Here is a 20,308-nt window from a genome sequence, read left to right as displayed (position 1 = left end):
GACAGCTGTTGGTATGGTCATTAACTTAGGTTTAAGCACTCAAATGCGGGAAAAGACTAAAGAGTTCATACGGTGTCCTGCTGAATAAAAAAACAACAATGGGCTCTCCCAATAACAAATGAAAAGTAACTTGAGGGGCAGTGCCATATAAGTATGAGCTGAACTTCAGCCCACATGCTGGACGCTAAGTCCTACATAAGTTTTTATGAGTAAAGAACAGCTTGTGCTGTCCCTCTGCATAAGGCGAAAATGTAACTAAATGAAATATAAAGTATACTGTAAGAATCGAAAAACTTGGAGAACAAAAAAGAGTAAAGAGGCAAAAATAAAGTTTTAGATAGTAACGATTCTTTTATTGCTGTGAATAATTATGCAATGATAATGTATGATTCCAAATGGCACAGGGAGAACTAGATCCATTCCCTATGGTTGCCTAAAATGATTTTCCACTGCAATGTTAATTATGGCAGATCAGGTTGACCCACAAACAGTAAATTAGGTTTATATCCTTTCCTTAAAAAGCCAACCAACCAAAAAACCCAACTCACTGTCCAACTATACTTAGTTATGCTAGAAAAGTTACATTTTCAATGAAAAATTCAGAGGAATAATTGCTCATATTCTTACTCTCCAGGATCTTCACCTAACTGCTAACAGATTTATACTTTCCCAATTGACTTCAACCAAAATTTCTTTGAGAAAGTCTTATTTTCTGTGACTACTAAATGAAGCACAATTAATACAAAATAACAACAGCCTATAAAAATATTTGGAAGAGCTGAGGCTTCTTTGTGCTGCACAATAGGATGCCCTCATATGAAGTATTCCTATGTTTTTCCCTCATCAGAAGTACAATAGAACAGAATTGAAGAGATCCACAAAATGGAAATAGAGAGAAGCATGATGGAACATACATCTATTGAAAACTGGGAAAATGTCATAGTTATTCAGTTTGGAAAAGTTGGATAGCTACAGGATACTTGAAAACCAACAAAACTGCAAACAGCAAAATGAAAAATGATCAGATTTCAATTTGAGAATATTTAGTGCCCTGCTAAGAGAAACAAAAGGAAACATCATAAAAGAAAATTCAAAACCAATTAAATAAGATACTTTATGCACGAGACAGAGATGCCATATCTTTCTATCTCATATATGGTGAAATACTACTAAAATTTTTAATCTTGGTTTAAAGAAACTTTTAATGCTATCATGGAGGGGTTTCCAGCCACTGGGAGCTGGCAGAAGGGGGTTTACCCCTTGCGTGCCGACACAAAGAAGCCCGGAGGTCAACACTGAAACCCGTCTGGAAGGCGGCACTCAGTGCCCAACACACAATGAAAATGGGGCAGAGCTCCTCATCCAAAAGGGGCTGGATCTTCCTGTCACTGTTAAGCAGGCACGCAGGCGAAGGCAAAGAAGTAAAGAGAGGGGAATCTCCACATGTGTTCCACGCAGGTTTATTCTAGTGAAAAGACAGGGACAAAGAGGCCAATTGGTGGGAGGGTCCAGGGAGCTTATACTGGGTACAGAATAGGTGGGGAAAGGGATCTCAGCCAATGGGATAGAGACAAGCAGGTGGGATTGACAGGAAGGGAACCAATGGGAACAACACATAGGAGGGACTCAGGGAAGGATCCAATGGGGGCATCGAGGAGCAAAGAACTTTCTAGAACTAATACATATTAAAGAAGGAAAATGAATATACATAGCTTCATACATAAAACAAGAAGACAAAATATTAACTAATCAGGGGAAAACATGCAAAAGGCAAAAAAAGGGAATCATGGGTTCTCGCCATGACTGAAAGTTACATGCTAAACTTGAGTTGCTGACCACCAGAGTTAGTTGTCTGAGTTGTCCTCAGGACAAAGAGTAGCTGCAGCAAGCTGCACCACCACACTACCAGACCAGCAGTTGGAAATTCTGATTGAAAATGTGTTTGTACTGGTTTCAGCAAGCAAGTATATTCCTGCCAGGAAAGACAGCAAATACTGTGACTGTTGAAGTCTCACCTGAAAAAAAAATGTTACAGCAGCATCGAGCAGTTGGCCAGCATCAAGCAGTTGTTCAAATTGGAACTACTCATTCCAGTTAATGCAAGTCTGGGCATACCACAAGAGGGATTTATTTTGCGAAACCTCTTTGTCTTTCCTGTGTTGAATATTCTGGCCCTGTGAAACCACATATTGCAAAAAAAATTATTATCTCGAATAACCTCTGAAATTACAATAAGTTGCCCATAACTTATTCATTATTTTACAGATTCTTTGTCCAAGCTGGTTTTAATTGCATAAACCCAACCTCCAACAGTCTGACTGCAGATATGGTCTAATATGTCTCATATTAGGATCTAGTGGCCATTTTTCATTCTCACCATTTTTATAATGGCACAAAACCTGGCACATTTATGCCTGATCATGCTTTAAAATGATCCCTGCAGAGATGGAACAGCCCCATGAATACATGGCATAACAAGAGTTGCCTAAGACTGTTCTAAGGTAGAGCTGAGATATGGCAAGCTGAGCTGTGGAAAGCAAAATACATAATCAATACAAGAGCTGACTCATGTCAAAAAAAAAATTGACTTTTTTAACACACTTTTTGAACTTGTGTGTATGTGTGTGTGTGTGTGTGTGTAAGACTTTCAATTCATGTCCAGTGAAGAGAAGTTTCCAGCTTGATTGTAGGAAAAATAATCTCATCTTCTTCCAGACTCATTCAGATTCAAGGCAGCAGCTGGTCTACTTGCAGTTAGTCTTACTTTGCGTGTAGTGTCACGTTATCTTTTTGTTGGCCTAACCTTAAAATTCACACTTTGTACCTAATAATATCAATGCTTCAACAGGTTTTTTTTTTTTTTTTCTGTCATTTTAAACTGTAGTAACAGCAAGATTGTGTGAAGGACAGAAATATCACAATTGAATAAGGAAGCTTAATGGACACTTTGTCTTGCTGTTTTACCAGAGCTTGCCTCTTTTCAGCAGGTTCTTCACAAAGTTTCAGTTGGTAGCTTTAGTAAATAATTTGTGAAGTATGGAGTTCTAAAAAGTTAGTCCTTAGTTGCCAGACATAATCTTTCCACCAGTCATGCAACTACTGGCTTTAAAATTGCAGCAGATGGGTTCATATCCTCATATTCTATTCAACCAAATCACAGAATCTCACACTATGCTGAGTTGGAAGGGACCCATAAGGATCACTGAGTCCAGCTCCTGGCCCTGCACAGCACCATCCCCAAGAGTCACACCATATGCCCCAGAGTGTTGTCCAAATGCGTCTTGAGCTCTGTCAGGTTTGGTGCTGTGACCACTTCCCAGGGGAGCCTGTTCCAGTGCCCAGCCATCCTCTGGGTGAAGAACCATATCCAACCTAAACCTCCCCTGACTCAGCTTCAGGATGTTTTCTCAAGTCCTGTCACTGGTCACCAGAGAGGAGAGATCAGTGCCTGCCCAGCAGCTTTCCCTTGTGAGGATGTTGAAGACCACAGTGAGGTCTCCCCTCAGTCTCCTCTTCTCCAGGCTGAACAGACCAAGCGACCTGAGCCACTCCTTGTATGGCTTCACCTCAAGGACCTTCAGCATCTTCATTACTCTCTTTCGAACTCTAATAGCTTAGTATCTTTCTTATATTGTGGTGACCAAAACTGCACACAATATTCAAAGTATGAGTATTAACTAGCTGTCCAAGAAGAGGCTTAATGAGTAAAGCAAGATACTTAGTGATTAGTTTGTTAAACTGGGTTTAGATCATAATGAAGTCCTTTAATATACTAGAGCAGAACCATGCCAACTAGTCCTAGGGCCAGCCTGTTACATAGCTCTACTGGCTGGTTTATATGGGAAAGATGTCCCTTTTTCTCACTCTTCTGAATGTCAAGCTCTTATGAGGATTACCGTGTAAGCTAACCAGGAAAATGTTGAGGCAGGCTTTAAGAATAGAGGATGTAGTTTCATTTATTTTCAGATCTGGAATTTAAAATTTGTTTCTAAGTAAAACTATTTTGCATAAGTCACCAAGAGCTCTGTGTATTATTCATAGAAGAACAAAAAACCAAGCAGAATAAAGAGGAATCTTTGAAAAGGATAAAGATTTTCTCAAAAGGACAAATACCAACATTCTGGGGAAAAAATGTCCCAGAAAGGTTTTCCCTTTTGGCTTGTAAAACCTAAGGACTTGATTTGATTAGGAAGGAGTCTTCTAGGATGATACGGAATGCTTAGCACTGGAACAGAAATTGTGAAAATACTTCATCAAAAAGATTAATAAGCATCCATTAGCTCTTGCATCTTTGTTAAAGTGAAGAACAAACACAGTGAGTAGTTAAATAGAGAAGGACTCAAAAATTACTTTACTTTTGAGGTCCCACAAAATTAGCATTCAGGAAAACATCTTCCATATGTAAAAACCTCCACTTCAATTCTTGAACAAGAGAAAGGCAACTTTTAGTAGATCAACAATAAAAAAAAATAAAATTAGGCCTAAATATTCTATTTTATCCTAAAGGGTCTCATTCAAAGCTAGGTATTGAAAAAAAAAGCTGATTACATCTTAAAAATTTCAGTGCCATTAAGGGCCACTTTGGCTGCAAGCTGTATCCCTCTTGGCTAAATCAACATTCTGATGCCATATAGGTATTTTTGCAATATGCTGAGCTTTCACTTTGAAATACATTTCAATTCAAACAAATACAATAATCCCACCTTCACTCAGTCTTCAATTTGAATTGCAGGTAATGTAATACGGATATAGCAGAAAACATACTGTCTACTAGCAGTTTTACAGTGAATGTTTTCTGGATTCTGGAATTTTAATATTTATTTAACTGAGTGCCACATATTACTCCAACTTCAAATACTTCTACTTACACATAGCACATATTCTAATCTTTTCCTGTCTTATTTCTTTGTATAGAAACACATTTTATTTAATACATGAAATATGTATGTAGCTCACACATTAATACATTTCTAAATGCATAAGATTAACACCTAAAAAGATTAACACCTAAAAATTTTTAAAATTAGGAATACTACTAGTTATATTTATTTATGCCTGGTTATTTAATGATGGCAACCTAAGGGTTTTTTTACTAAGCAAGAAAGCATCTACAGCATAAGAGAATGGCAGGTTTGTTTGGATCAGGAAAGGAGAATTCCTGGCTCTATTTTTTCTTCTATGTAACATGCCTGTGTATTGGGCTGAATGCAGAAGATGAAGGAACCATTTTTTTTTTTAATCTCAATCAGATGGTTTCTTCTATGTAATAGAACCAAGTATAGCTCTGCACCTTTGAAAGTCAAAAAGTGAAGGCATTTCTTCCTTACCATGTCAGATCCTGACTAATTCCAGAACTTACTTGCTGCCTTTGCTCAGTAACGTTAAACTACCGCTATCCAGAATTTTCATTGTCACAACAGAGGACTAGGAAGTTCCAAGCAAATTTCAAAAAAGAAAAGCCCAGAAGGTGTACATGACAAATATTTTCTAAGCCAGAATTCTTTATATAAACAGTCTGAATCAAGCAAAGAGCATATTCTAAACCAAAAAATTTTCTTAACATGAAATGAACATTTCTCCTGTTAGGAATCATCCCAGGAGCCAACAGGAAATGACTATACATGCAAATACAGAAGCACGTATTCTGCCTCTCAATAATACCTCTTCTCAAAAGAGTTTGGGACATTCTGTATTTGTGAAGTGTTTATTCCTCTCCATTGAAAGGGAAAGGTAATCATAACCATAATCATCTTTCACCATAGTACAGCATGTGAAATAGTTAATCAGTGGGAAAAACCTTGGATGGCTGCATTTTTTGTTCTAGATGATGTAACTGGAAAACTTTCCTAGTTTGTGTTCTGAGATATAAACCTTTCAAAGTCTGTGATTTTTGCACATCTTCTCAAAGACAAATGCCACAAAGAGCATTCAGTAGCCTGTACTGTGAATGAAGTGCTAAGATACTCTGACAATACCTCAGATAACTTAGAATCAAAGCAGAAATATTAATGACTCTGTGACCAGATAAAAACTGACTGCAACGTGCAGGAAATATTACTCAGTACTTCCTCAAATACTGTGAAAGGCATTTCATTATTTATTAGGTTAAACAAGGAAGTCAATAAGACATTTCTGTCAATAACCTAAACTATTAGCTGATGATTGGATGATTGTGTATTGGATGGAATGGAGAGAAATGGTAGGTTACTGCAGCTAAGCACCGATTTCAACATCTCCTTCAGTCAGATTTCTTATGACACAGTACATCCTAGGCCTGGGTAGCCTTGCAACACTTAAGATGAGGAGTGAAGAGTAGAACTGAAATAATTCTTAATTTTCAAATAAAACCCCCTTTTTAGAAGTGCTACTTCTATAGCACCATTCTTTAATTTGCTGCCCATGGCCCCTAGATAAGTGCTCAGCTTGTATTGACATGTTTTCAAACAATATTTCCCAATTACTAAGCTGTGTACGAAAGATGATTCTTCATGTAAAAAAACTTTGAAGATTTTCCTTTCTTCTCATCAAAAATCAATGTACAGGAAATTGCTCAAATTTGTCAGAATAACCACTTCTGTTGCAGCTTAATCATTAGACCTATCCTGCAAGAGAGCCTGCTCTACTACCTTTTCCAAGGAAACAGCTATCATGTCTTCTAACCTGTTAGAATTATTTCCTTCATATCAGTGGCTCTTTTTCACTCTTTTTTGCCTAAATCACTGCTGGAACCATGCTTGTTTAAACCAAATGTGGTGTACTAAGAAACTAATTTCTACAGACAGTAAAGATCACACACTCAATATACCAAACACAAGAAGGAAATGGCTGAGAAAAATATGCTTGTACTGAACAAGTGAGAATTTAGGATCGTGAGCTGTGAGATATGTCTTCCACTTGCCATTACCCTAAAGCTACAAGGAAAGAGGGAAAAAATATTAGTTACAGGCTGCTACACTTTCAACATGATGAAGAAAATGTTCCATATATCACCTAATCCTCTTCTCTCCAAAATACTGTTTTTCCTTATGGATATATATGTCTCAAGTATGAGGTTGTTTTTTTTTTCCTTTCTTGGTTTTCTTATTTCTTTCTTCAACCAGAATCATCCTAAATTACTGGCAAGCTACCTAAGTCAAAGAGCAAAAATTAGAAAAGAAAACAAACAAAATAAACAATGGCACTTTCTTCCTTCAAAGTAAAGAAGCTACCTGGGCCATAAAATATCAAATCAAGGCAGGAAAGTGTCCTAAGCAGCCACAGCCCTTCTGTTGCTGCTGGCCAAGCTACACAGATCTACCTGTAAATTTTGTAAGTCTAATGAATCACCAGTGATTAATATTATTGAGGTGGAATGTACTTCATTGAAATATTCAGTGTCTCATATCAGTGTCACACACCAGAGCATTAATGGGATCAAGATGCAACAATAATAGTTTCCATGACAATTTAGCACATGCGTTCAGCAGCACCTCCCTGGGTAAACAGTAATCCTTCAGAAAAACAAGAAGGTCATTACAGCAACTTGTCAAATCAATGCAGAGAGTGTCTGAGCCGATTAAGGCATCTTCTCTCAGCTCTGACACGGTGTCAATAGTACTGGGCCACTAGTGCTCAGTCAGATGACTGAAGTGAAATGCCCATCAGTCAGGGAGCTGAGGTCGACTAATGATTCCCTGTGCTGCCTATTAGAACTACATGACAACTCAATCCTGTTTGCTTTAAAAAAAAAAGAAAAAAAAAAAGAAAAAAAAAGAAGTGACCTTGTTGCTTTGTTTGAAGCTGAATTAAATTGACAACAGCAGCTAATCTTTACCTAGGGCGATTAACAGAATTAAAGTACAACAACAAAGGCACACAAGGTTTTATGTTTTATATTCTTAGCTTGATAAAGCTTGCAGTCTACTAGGGTCTTTACAATCAAGTACATTGTAAATATGTATTCCAAGCCAAGCTATATTTGAATGGATTTGAATTAATCTATTTGTAAGAGGACACTATCCTGAGTAAGTGTGCAGAGACAAGGCATGGTCTAAATACATTAATAATCAGCCAATGGTTTCAAAAAAAAATAAAAGAAAAACACAACTGAAAGAAATTTTTGAAGGAAATGTTTAAGGGAAAAAAACCTACACATGTGGGTGCTATTCCAGGTAAGGAAAGGATAATAAGCATCCATTAGCTCTTGCATCTTTGTTAAAGTGAAGAACAAACACAGTGAGTAGTTAAATAGAGAAGGACTCAAAAATTACTTTACTTTTGAGGTCCCACAAAATTAGCATTCAGGAAAACATCTTCCAAATGTAAAAACCTCCACTTCAATTCTTGAACAAGACCAAGCCAAGAAGAACATTACTTTAAAAATGCTTTAGAGCTGTAGCTTTTAGTGTGAATTCCCTGTGTCACAGTATCTTCCCCAAAATGCAGGACTACAGTATGTACCATATTGTTTTATAGCCATCATGAAAATATTTAACAAATATTCAGTATAAAGCAAACATGTACAAGCATGTAGGTATACATGTTTTTCACCTGAGGCCGTTCTGAAATGATAAGCTTGATGAAAGTCCTCATGTCCACATCATGTTTCTGAGCAGTTTATCAGTTTACATTACTGACCTACTCAATCAAGAGGAAAACAGAAATGATGAGGAGGAAAGAAGAATCCTGGGCAGATTATTTTATCTACGGTAAAGAGAAAATCAGAGTTGTTAGTAAAATTGAGAAATTATCTTTCTTTATTTCTCTCATTCACATATTTCCTTAAAGATGTACTTTTACCCACAACATTGGCAACAAAGTTGATTTGACTTCAACCCATGAGATTCCTGAGAAATACGCACCACACCATTGAGCTTCGAATTGCACCAAGGAAAAGGACAACGAGATGTGCACCTGCCCAAATTCTTTTCACTGAGGCCCCAAAACCCAGCAGAGCCCCAGTTAATTGATGTTGCTGGACCTTGAAACAAAAAATCATTTCAAGAGCATACATCAGATGATGTGAATAGGGTTCAAATCTACAGAAAATCTATAGTAAAAAATGATACAAAGCCTGTAGAAAACCTGCTGCAGAGCAACAAGCATGATGAGGACAGAGGGGATTTATGTTTACCAAGATATAAGTCATTGGAAGGACTAAATAGCACAAGGGACTGGTACTGAGTTTGAAAGCTTTTCACCTCTTAGTATCAAACTCAAATCTAGCCCCAAGCTGTAGCTATTGAAGGTCATTATCATCCAGTGGCTGTTCAATACTGTGAAAACAGCCCAATTCTCACTGGACAGGGAGTCACATTTCAAAGACAGCAGCATTTCTGAGGTTCATTAGAACCCATAATTTTGGTTTCAGCATAAAGTACTTTATCAGCTGCTGAGCATCATGCCTTCCAGAGGTTGACAGATCAGACAGGAAAAGTTTGCCGTGCTGCCACAGTGATGGCCGTGCTGCATGCAACAGAGACTTTCATCACTATGTCTCAAATCTAGCCGGCTTTGAACTGTAACTGCACAAGTTAGAAAATATAGAATACATTTAAATATTTCAGTTCTTGATTCTGGTTTTATTCAAAAGGCAGTGACAATTTTAAAACAGTGGCTCACTCACACAATATCAAATAGCAAAAGACAAGCTTTTAAGATTGAATTCCCACCAACATTTGCAATGAAAGCAAGCCTTAGACAGGAAATACACAAGTTTAGACTTCCTCTTGAAGTTTTTGTTCTGGGCTCTAAACAATTTATTACTGTTGTATCATATGTAGTCATATGTGCAATGCTTACTTTAGTTTTTTCAATATTAGTTTTTATATTGTGTATTTCTCCACACCAGTTGACACTTGCACTCTTACCTTAGTTAGTTTATGTTGCACAAAAGATTCACATCAGAGTTCAGTTTTACATAATTGGGTAAAGCACACATATGTCAGTAAGTCTCTGCAGTTTGCTTTCAGGCAAAGTAAAAATCTGCTATTTGAGAAGAAATTTAGCTTTGTAGCATGGAATTTCCAGTGTTATAGATAACCACATATTATTATTTTGATGCTTTGTATAGAAGATTCTCCGGATAGAATCATAGGCGTTTACAATACCCTGCCCATGGTGTCCCAGCATGCTCTGGAGTTTGACAAAATACAGCTAACGCTATTCCCTTTGTCCCTTATGACAGCCTGGGTAATAGGTACTAGATCTATACAACCCAATAGCAAGAATTAAAAAGTATTAAGGTCTTCCACAGGGGAATGATTTAATTGTCGGTTGTTAATCAAGCTGACCATGTTTCACTAATCTTGAATTACTTCTAATCTGACAGTACATGCACACATGAGAAAGAACATTGGAGAAAGAAAGGATTTTATATCTTAATTCTGAAACGTGACTAAGAGCTCTCTCATTATATATGATGATTGAAACTCCATTTCAAGTTAGCCAAAAAATAATGAGGTAAAATGATCTATTTCTACATGCAAATTAAAGCTGACGTGATGGCAGACCATTCTGAAAGAGAAAATTCCAACAACTGAAAAAAGAAAGATGATTTTCTTAAAATTACGTGGTATTTTCCCATTAAGCATTAGTGCCTAGAAGAGAGAAACTTTTATTTGTGATACTATACAGATCTTGAAATACAATTAGGAAGAGGCATTTCTTTCAGGTTTCTAACAAGCATAGATAACATCAAAATTGAGTCATTTCCTGATTGTTAGGCAGGTAGTTCATAATCATCAGTGATGACAATAAATGTCTCTATCGTGAGACAATATTTAATTTTAATTTTAATTTAAATGCTGCCATCACCAACTAGAAGAATTCATGAGAAAAGATATATAGATTTTCTGACATTTGTGTATAGATAAAGGTTGCAATTATTGCTAAACTATCCCCTCATAGATCAAACAGAAAATAAAAACAAAGGAAGTTCTAAAGAAGGTGTGTTGGAGAAGAGTTTTGTGAGGAGTGTATCTTGGCATGATGTTTTACATATGCCTATTTAAAGTTCTTGCCAAAGCATTGCTGCTATTTAAAATACTTAAATTAATTTTAAAAATCTGTAGTACATAATTCCTTCAAAGACACAACTGATACTTTAAGGGTGATAGCTTATCTTGGAAAAATAAAGGTCCTGGAGACTAAAGCCTCAGGCCTTTGTTGGGTAAATCTAGAATTATTTGTTCAGTGTAAAGAATGTGTACTTTATTTTGAAGGTAGAATTTGAGGATATTTGCATATGCCTTCTTTAAAATCTTGAATTTACTTTGGAGGTTTAAATACTCTTAGCAAAAATCATAGGATCACAGAATCACAGAATGGGCTGGGTTGGAAGGGACCGCAGTGGGTGAATCTGGTCCCACCTCCCTGCTCAGGCAGGGCCATCCCAGAGCACACAGCACAGGATTGTGTCCAGACAGTTCTTGAGTATTTCCAGTGAGGGGGTCTCCACACCCTCTCTGGGAAATCTGTTCCCATGAGTGGTCACTGCACAGTAAAGAAATTCTTCCTATGCTCAGGTGGAATTTCCTGTGCATCAGTTTCTGCCCATTGCATCTTGTCCTGTTGCCCAGCACCACCAAGCAGAGGTGCTGGGTCCATTTTCTGACACCTACCTTCAGATACTTAGAGGCACTGATAAGGTCCCCTCTCAGTTGTCTCTTCTTGAGGCTGAACAGTCCCAGCTACCTCTGTCCGTCCTTGTAAGAGAGACACTTCAGTCCTAATCATCGTTGTCACCCTCTGCTGGACCTGCTTCAGGAGCTCCATGTCTCTCGTGTCCTGAGTAGTCCAGAACTGGACACAACATTCCAGATGCACCTCACTGGGGCAGAGTAGAGGGGCAGGATCAACTCACTTGACCCGTTGGCAATGTTCTTCCTCATATCCCCAGGATACTCTTGGCCCTCTTGGCCACAAGGACACACTGCTGGATCATGGACAGCTTGTTGCCCACTAGGACCCCCAGGTTCTTCTCCACAGAGCTGCTTCCCAGCACACCAGTCCCCAAGGTGTCCTGGTCCTTGGGGTTGTTCCTCCCCAGGTGCAGGATCCTGCACTCACCTTTGTTGATTTTCAAATGGTTCTTCTCCTCCCATCCCTCCAACTTGTCAAGGTCCTTCTGAGGGACTGCACAGACCTCTAGGGTGTTGACCACTCTGCCCAGCTTTTTGTTTACAGCAAACTTGCTGAGGAGGCCTCTGTCCCTTCATCTAAGTCATTGCTGAGTACATTTAACCGTACTGGACCCAGTATTGAACCTTGGGGAACACCACCAGTGACAGGCCTCCAGTTAGACCCTGTAAAACTGATTACAAGTTTCTGAGATTTGCTGTTCAGTTCTCAATCATTTTGAGTATATTATTGCTTCAGAAACCCCAACTCTAGGCTTATATTTCGAACATGTCAGTCTGTACCTTGAAGTCAAAGAACAAGGTCTCTAAACATTCATTTTCTTTTCTTCATGTATAAATGTCTATGTGTGTGTAAGCATTTAATAACCTCTTTTAGCTGGATTCTCTCTAAAAAAGCAAATAGATTTTATCAACAAGTAGCTTTTTTTATTTTCTTAAAGTAACTTACACATTTTTTTAGAATATCCTTTCAGGAAGCGTGCAAAAAAGAGCAAACTAACAAGACAAAGAAGTAGCCTAAGGCTCTCTTCAACTTGATATTTAAACTAACTGACATACTAACTACATCGTGTCTAATGAAAGGGAGTTAGATGCTACATGTAGCCACTTCCAAAAAAACCCTCAAAAATTGTTCTGTAAGAATAATAAGGATTAAACCCTTACTGCCTTTGTCCTGGCAGAGTACACCTAAAGTTCAAATGAAAAGATTTGTTTCTTCAGTAAAAGAGGGTGGGAAATCATACCTGCTCTATTGTGGTGTTTCTTACTATGACACAACTTAGCCTATCAGCATCCTGGTTTTAGACACTAATCAACGAGACAAAAAAAAAAAAAAAAACACACAAAAGTATCTTATGCTGATGAAGGTGTATCTTCATCCTTCACAGCTTCCAGCTTTGCTTAGAAGAGAGTATCAGCTGCTGAAATGGATTGGAAAACTAAGTACTATCTCATGGATTAATTTGGACTCAGTTTTCATGACCATCACTGCTGCTTACTGACATGCAATAAGAAGGACAGATCATCACAATAATTGTTATTATTAAAATGCTTTGAGCTATGTGGTCTGACACCCAAAATGGGACTCATCAGCTGTAGAACCATAATGTTGAAATTTCACACAATGCCAGATTACTTCCTAAAATTATGGTTAATGCTCCTGATGAATTTTGACACTGTCAAGCACTTGGTAGGAACAGGTGGTGGGGGGTGTACGAGAGCCATTATTTTAATAATTCTGCTTCACAGAAAAATGGTAGTTCCAATGAATTTTATAAAACCAGAAGTCCTAGAAAGGAAGAGGAAATTTACCCACAAATCTGTTTTTATGAGTTCTTCTGAGCACAAATTCAAATACAAGGTTAATGTCTTCTGTGGAAACAGAATATAAGTTACATTATATGTCAACAGTGAGTGAAAAAATTCCTGAAAGTGAAGATTAACCTATGGGTTTATGAAAAGGGATGATAAAAGGAACACTTCACACTCATAAATGGTCTTCACACTGTTACAGGCACAGAAGAATTAAGATCTTTTTTAAATAGAGACTCAAATGTCTGTAAATCTTCAAGAGTTCTGCTTGTGTTTTACAGATTTTTACAGACAGAAGTGTATTGTATTTGTTATGTGTGCATACTAGGGGCATACATCTTATGTTAAAAAAACTAAAAATTAAGCTATTAAGGTCATAAGAACTTTCTGAATATGTCAGCTTAAGATGGTGTTGTACAAATTTTACTCCCCATAATAAATCCTCCCATGCTCCCATAGGATGTGATGTAATGGACAATAGTGTTCATGCCCATGAAATCATGTAGTCCAATGGGAATCATAACAGAGAACTTGTTAAGCATCGGCAGGGTTTTGAATGACTGTAATTAAGTAACCTGCTTCTCCTCTTGTGTTCCACCGTGACAGCTGAGGTCAGCTGCAGCACTTGAGTCCCTAAACATAAATGTCAGGCCATGTTGACAGGAAATTCTTAGCAAAAGCCCTTCACCTCTGGAATTTACTTCTCTTATTATAGCTTTGACAGAGCCCAGGTCAGTTGACAATCAAGATGTAGAGCAAAACCTTTTTCATAATACTTCCCAAAAGAGACATAAAGATGCCTTTTAGTAGGCTATTGTGACTAATTAGTTACTTAATCACACTAAATTTAATAAGAAACCATATTCTGAATTCCCTAAATTTTTAGACATGACATACATGGCTAGAAACACAGCTTTTTCTTTTTTTAATCCATCAAAAATCTCTGAGAGAAGCTGTATATTAAGAAGTTGAATGGAAAGATGACTGAAAGCACAACAGACACACAATGTTTACATCTGTAATGAGAAAGGCAAAGAAAATGTACAGTAATGAGGGGTAATTTAGAGAATAATCAAAGTAATATTGTAATGACTACAACCAGCATATCATGCCTGAAGGGAAATATCCTGAAGGGATATCATGCCTAAAGGGATATGGTCTATACCACAAAAGCTTGGAGCCATTGAAACCCCTAGAGAAAGATGATAATGGCCGTACATAAAGTATAATTTATTTACTATTTGAGGAAGGCTTCCATCAAGTCCCTAATGACAGGCTCACTAGTTACATTAAAAGCTGTGCTGATTCTGATAAAGGCATGAAGTCAATAAAGTAGGCAAAAGGAATCTGCAATACAAGGAGAAAATGGATGTTGCTTACTAGGCAGGAATAGAAATAGAAACCTGGATAGCAACACAGACTTTTAAAAAAAATACGTATTAAAAGAGCTCTCAGTAAATGATCTCATGACAGCAGACAGATTGTAGTGACTAATAATAAGGAAGCATGATCTAATGTGGATCTAACAGCTCTATTATCTGGGAAATATTGAGAGACCATTACAGAAATCCATTTGTATATCTTTTTTAGTATTTCATTCTCACTCATTCTCTTGTGTTTAACTATTTGTGGGAAAGGGAAATTGAAGCTGTAGAAGTCTTCTAGCTATTTTTTGCAGTGCCTCTGGATAAATGAGACATCCGTAGATATATACATGTGTAAGGATAAAAGAAGGAGAAATTTTAAAATTACTGAAAAGGACAATATACCACAAGGAATAAATATGAATAACAGGAAAGTGAAAATTAGTGTGTGAAATTTATTTTTATAAGAAATTAGTCTTCTGACTTTCAGTAATATAAATCAGGAGATAATACTCTGGTGTAAAACTAGTGAATAAAAAGGAAATCCCCACCACCAAATTCACATCTGGAAAAGGTTGCTACAATACCAAAAGAGAAAATTTGCCACCTGCTTTATGGAAATTTGTAGAATTCATATTAATTTGTGCTTATTTCTTGTCACATTACTGCAACACTTCAGACATGAAAAATCGCACCAATGCTGTCCTGCAATCAGTTCTGCATGGTGCCCAAAATCGCTCTGAATAAGCACTGACATTTGAAACTCAAGCCCTGCTCTCTCACAGTGATCCTATGTCATTACATATCTCTGATATTTGTTTAAAAGCCTGTTTAACATCTCATGAGATGTTTACAGAGGCCATTAAAAGCAATGAAATTTTTTTTTGAATGGACGAAGCATCAAATATGTTGTAAGTATTGTTTTTTCAATATACCATGATTTTATAAATGTAACTAGTTGCAAACTACCACCATTGCAGCTACAGCCAATTCATCCGAACTTGTGGAATATTTAAGAACCATAATCTGATAGCTGGATTGCTCTGCAGATCACACCCACACAGGGGATCTACTTGAGATAAAAAATGCTTTTTTACACTCATGGGTTGTATCAAAATTTCTATGGCTTGTGGAATTGAATAGTTCAACAAATTAATTAATTAGAAGAGAACCATCAAGTTTTTTATCTATGGTTTTGTTTTAGTTTTTCATAACTCAATACTTTTCATAACAATCAGCATGGAAAACTTCTTTACCTGCCCACTCTACAGGATATTTCCTGCAGAGCTCTGAAACTGAAACCTTACACCTTCTGCCTTATGTGATCATTAAACTTCAGGGCTGAAGCATCATTTTCACTAAGTCCATGAACAGACCTCTAATTCTTTTATACAAAATGGGTGGTGCATCCTTCAGGCCAGAAATTCCTGTGCAGGACTAAGTATTAGAAGATCCTAATAGGGAACCAGTAAGCTCTGTGGAAACAGAAATAGGGGGTTTGAAGCTCTATCTTCCCATTTGGAATGCATATAATTTTAAGGGCATGTGCTTACTTTACAACCTAGAAAGGATTTAAGACTCTACATTTCTTGTAGAGATACAGGTATCTTTATGAAGATTTGCACACTCCTAATGGAGATGCATATCTCCATGTAAGTCAGGCACTCCTCTCAGAATTTCCTATACACTTCTGTTCCCACTCTGGGGTATCTGCTATAGGTGCCATAATAAAATTCTTAACAATTCTCATGCATTGAATAGAGAATTTAGTGGTCTCACTTAAGGCTCTCAGTACTGGTCTAAGAAGGAGGCATCTAAGGATTAATAAATAACTACAACACACAGCCTATACCCTTCTATGATTTTAGTCTAGTCCCTCAAAAGTATAAGCAGGACCTGAAAACCTAAGGTGTTCAAATATTGACCTTTTTTTCCTTGAGCAATCAGTAAACTTGAGGTAGAAAAATGTCAAAGGATGGGCTAAAGAGCAGAAAATTGTGTGTGTGTAGTATGAGCTGTAGCAACCAGTCTCTATGAGGAAAGTCACATTTTTCCAGTAAGTTTTTAGTCACAAAAGAAAATAGAAGCTTCAATTTAGAATTACAAGCAACTTTGAAAGGAAAACCAACAGCATGTGACATAGAAGATTTTGTTCACACTTAAATAGACAAGCTGGAAAGACCCACTCTGATTCTAAAATTCAGAAAATGGAGAGCATGAAGGAGATTGGGGTTTCAGAGGAAAGAAATGTAAATGAAATATTGACTTCTCATAGTAGTAGAAAAAGACATTACGCAGATAGTCTAGTTATCACATATCTAGGACTTCTTCACTCGTGAATGCACTCTTTGGGAGTAGTAAGACAGCAGGAAACAAGGGAGGTATTTATTTGAAGCTGTAAAAATTGGGAATAAGAAATACTGTAATCTTGAACATCCATCAGAGCATAATTGCTGTTTTCCATTTAGTGGCAAAGTATGACTTTCCAAGGACTGCTGGAAGTATCAACATTTCACAAGGACACCTCTGATGATGAGCGATGGTCCTGATGTCCTAGTAAGAAGCTTTAATATCTTTTTTTCTCGCCTTGCCTTCATCCCTTGCTATGCCATGCTGCCAGTTATAAAAGCTCAGTGCAATCCCCAGAGTTTATAGAGAAAGTGCATTAGGTGTAAGGAGGGTAAGGCAGACATTTAAGGCAGACACATGCTTTGGCAGTTTGTGTGAACTGATGAAAAGCAGCAGCTAACTCCTTTAATGGAGCAAGAGAAATGTACTCCCCTTTTGAATCACTAGCTAGACAGTACCAGAGCAAGTAATCTGAGATAGAAGTTCACAGCGTTTTTATGTAAAAGTACACATTCACAAACCTATCAGTAACATAGACTTCCACTAGAAAAAAAAAATTCTCATTTTTTTTCTGGGTTTGCATTAATTCTATACCTATCTCTACAAAGTCAATTACAGTTTAAAAACCTGTGTTAATAAAAAGAAAATTGAATCTTCTTTTTAAAGCTATATGATGAAACTGTACACAAAGTGAGAGGCAGTGAATTTAAGCATTTGGGATTCGGACTTCGACACACTTCTGGAACTGAAATCTCATCAGGAAAGGAGAACACAATTAAAACAGCTTTCTCTTGCATTGGTTCATTCACATTAGGTACGAAAAGTTGCACACAGCAGAAGAGTCTCAGCCTAGATTAGCAATATCATTTTTTCACAATGTGCAAGGAGAGTAAAGAGCAATTAAAACATGGTGTAAGCAAGCACAATCACTTAGCTCTGAAAAAAAACAAAAAAACCACCTAGTTTTAGATAGTAAAATAAAACTTCAAGTGATTAAATATTCACTTGAAATTTTTTCATTCTTCTAATAACACAGCTTCCTCTTACACCACTATTATGAGTTCCTCTTCTACTCTCTTGAACATAAGCATGCTGTATCTAAAATCTAATAAGATCTACAATGGAGTTTTTGCTAGATTCATTACAGTTTGCTGTCAAATGGTCAAATCCACATAATTATTTTCTACCAATATTTTTGTGTGCATTCCCTCTGACTGTATAAAAGAGCTAGTGAACGTATTATATATTTAAAGGTCCTCAGCAAGTCATTAAATAACTATTATAAATAAAACTCCTTTGAAGCAAAGTGAAATACAATAAAATCAAGACTTTTTAAAAAAAATCCTTCTGATTAAGAGGAGTTTGAACCAACAGAAATAAGCCCATTCTGATAATATTAATGAACTAGTACCGACAATGTTGTTGTTTAGTTGAAAAATAAGATCTTCACTGAAATATGAAAAGCCTGACAACCCATAATTTAATTTTAAAAAAAAATTATTCCTTCACCATCCCCATTTGCATCAAGCAAATTTCTTGAATGCGATCCTCAGTTGTGCCATGAAGATACGTCTCTCTCTTTTTTTTAAGCCCTTCAGAATTCTTAGTCACAATGTTTCAGAGTTTGCTTTGCAAAGATGCTGTGCATGTAAATGCAGGATTCTTTCAATTCTTTCATTTGAGAAATAACAGTGCTATGAGACATTAATTATGGACCATGGAAACAAACAGTAGTGCTTGCCCTAAAGTCCTTACCTAACTTTACAGCAAATCTCAAAAATGTGGATAGTTTCCACATGTATTTTTCTTCACCATTGGCTGCAAGTATGGAGACTCATTGGCTAAATAAATACCAAGGAAAGACAAGAATCCTTAGTGTGTAAACTGTTGTTTGTTAATGGGCTTGAATAGTTCACAAAGCCTACAGAATTGTCTGCCTCTGACCTTAAGACACTCTTAAATCAATTTAGTCTGACAATATTCGGCTCTTCCTGAGCAGTGACCCAGAGGCTGATTCTAGCTCTCTGGAGATTAGCCAGACCAGTTTGTATCCAACAGTAGCTCTAGTGCTTTTCTTCTGCTCGGAATCTCAGCAGAAAGTGTTCCAGCACATTTAACACATGCACTGTGTGTGTGCATGCACTTCCACAAGTGCACAGACACCTCTAGTGTTTTTAATGTTTTAAGGGATCAGTATTATACCAACAATATATTATCAGTTATTCATTAATAACTTTAATAGATGAGAATATCTATTTGGTATTGTACCCCAAGACAAGTGTATGCTTGAAAACAGAAAACAAGTCCCCTACCTTTTAAGGGCCCTGGTTCCTTTCCTGCATGCCTCTTTTCACATGTTGTCCTTGCACACTAATGCACTGTACCCCAGAGTTTTACTATGCAAGCACCCAGCACGGTGAGAACTCTGAAACACAGAGTAGCACTACAGTGTGAATCATTTTGTCACTCCTTATATGTTGTGACAAAGTTGTAGTTCTCTCCATCGTACAACAGACCTAAACCTCTGTGATGTTAATCTGACACAGCATTAAATTAGTAAGGGAGTACAGCAAAGAAAGATTTTAGGAATGCTTCTAATATTTTTGTGTTGATGAATGCCCCAGGTTCCATGGTAAGAACTGCCTCTGCTTCTTTGCAAAGAAGCAAAGCTGATGATTGCAAATGATCAGCTGTTGATTTGTCTAGGTAATTGCTAAATGTCTTCTAGTAAATTCTCCAAAATCTGATGTCATCTGTCTCAACACCACACTAGCTTCTTAATAAGCATGCTTTTTTAATGACAAAACAACCTCCAAAGCCACAAGACTGATTAATGAGAGGTTTTATTTACTGACCAGCTGACTGCATTCCACATTGCCATGGCTCATACTGATGAGCCAGCTAACAAGTGATTGCAATTCCTGGAACTAGAGAACAAACACAGTTTTGAGAAGTGTTGCACAGCCTCACTCCATTTAAATTAGCTAAAATAAGAATGTAAAACAAAGTGCACACACATATAGAGAGTCTAAGGACACTCTTGAGTGATGGAAGCAGTGAAGTTCGCTGTGAAGACATAGTTACCATTTGATTTATCCAAGTTATAGAGATTCGTATGCAGATGTAAAAGCTGCAGCATCTGTGAAAGCACTTCAGTGCAATACT

General features: G+C 37.1%; 1 long non-coding RNA gene across 1 annotated transcript; it reads right to left on the bottom strand.

Annotated features, from left to right (window-relative positions):
* Positions 1 to 326: 326 nt before the first annotated feature.
* Positions 327 to 15,946, bottom strand: LOC116447616. Its single transcript, XR_004241613.1, has 4 exons — positions 11,601 to 15,946; positions 8,530 to 8,959; positions 2,016 to 2,174; positions 327 to 1,465 (listed from the first exon to the last, which is right to left on the bottom strand). It is a non-coding gene; the product is annotated as an uncharacterized LOC116447616 (long non-coding RNA).
* Positions 15,947 to 20,308: the final 4,362 nt, after the last annotated feature.

This window comes from Corvus moneduloides, chromosome 8 (assembly GCF_009650955.1).
Source record: "Corvus moneduloides isolate bCorMon1 chromosome 8, bCorMon1.pri, whole genome shotgun sequence".
NCBI lineage: Eukaryota > Metazoa > Chordata > Aves > Passeriformes > Corvidae > Corvus > Corvus moneduloides.
Note: the sequence above shows the minus strand (reverse complement) of the source record. Positions and strands in the feature narration are given on the sequence as shown.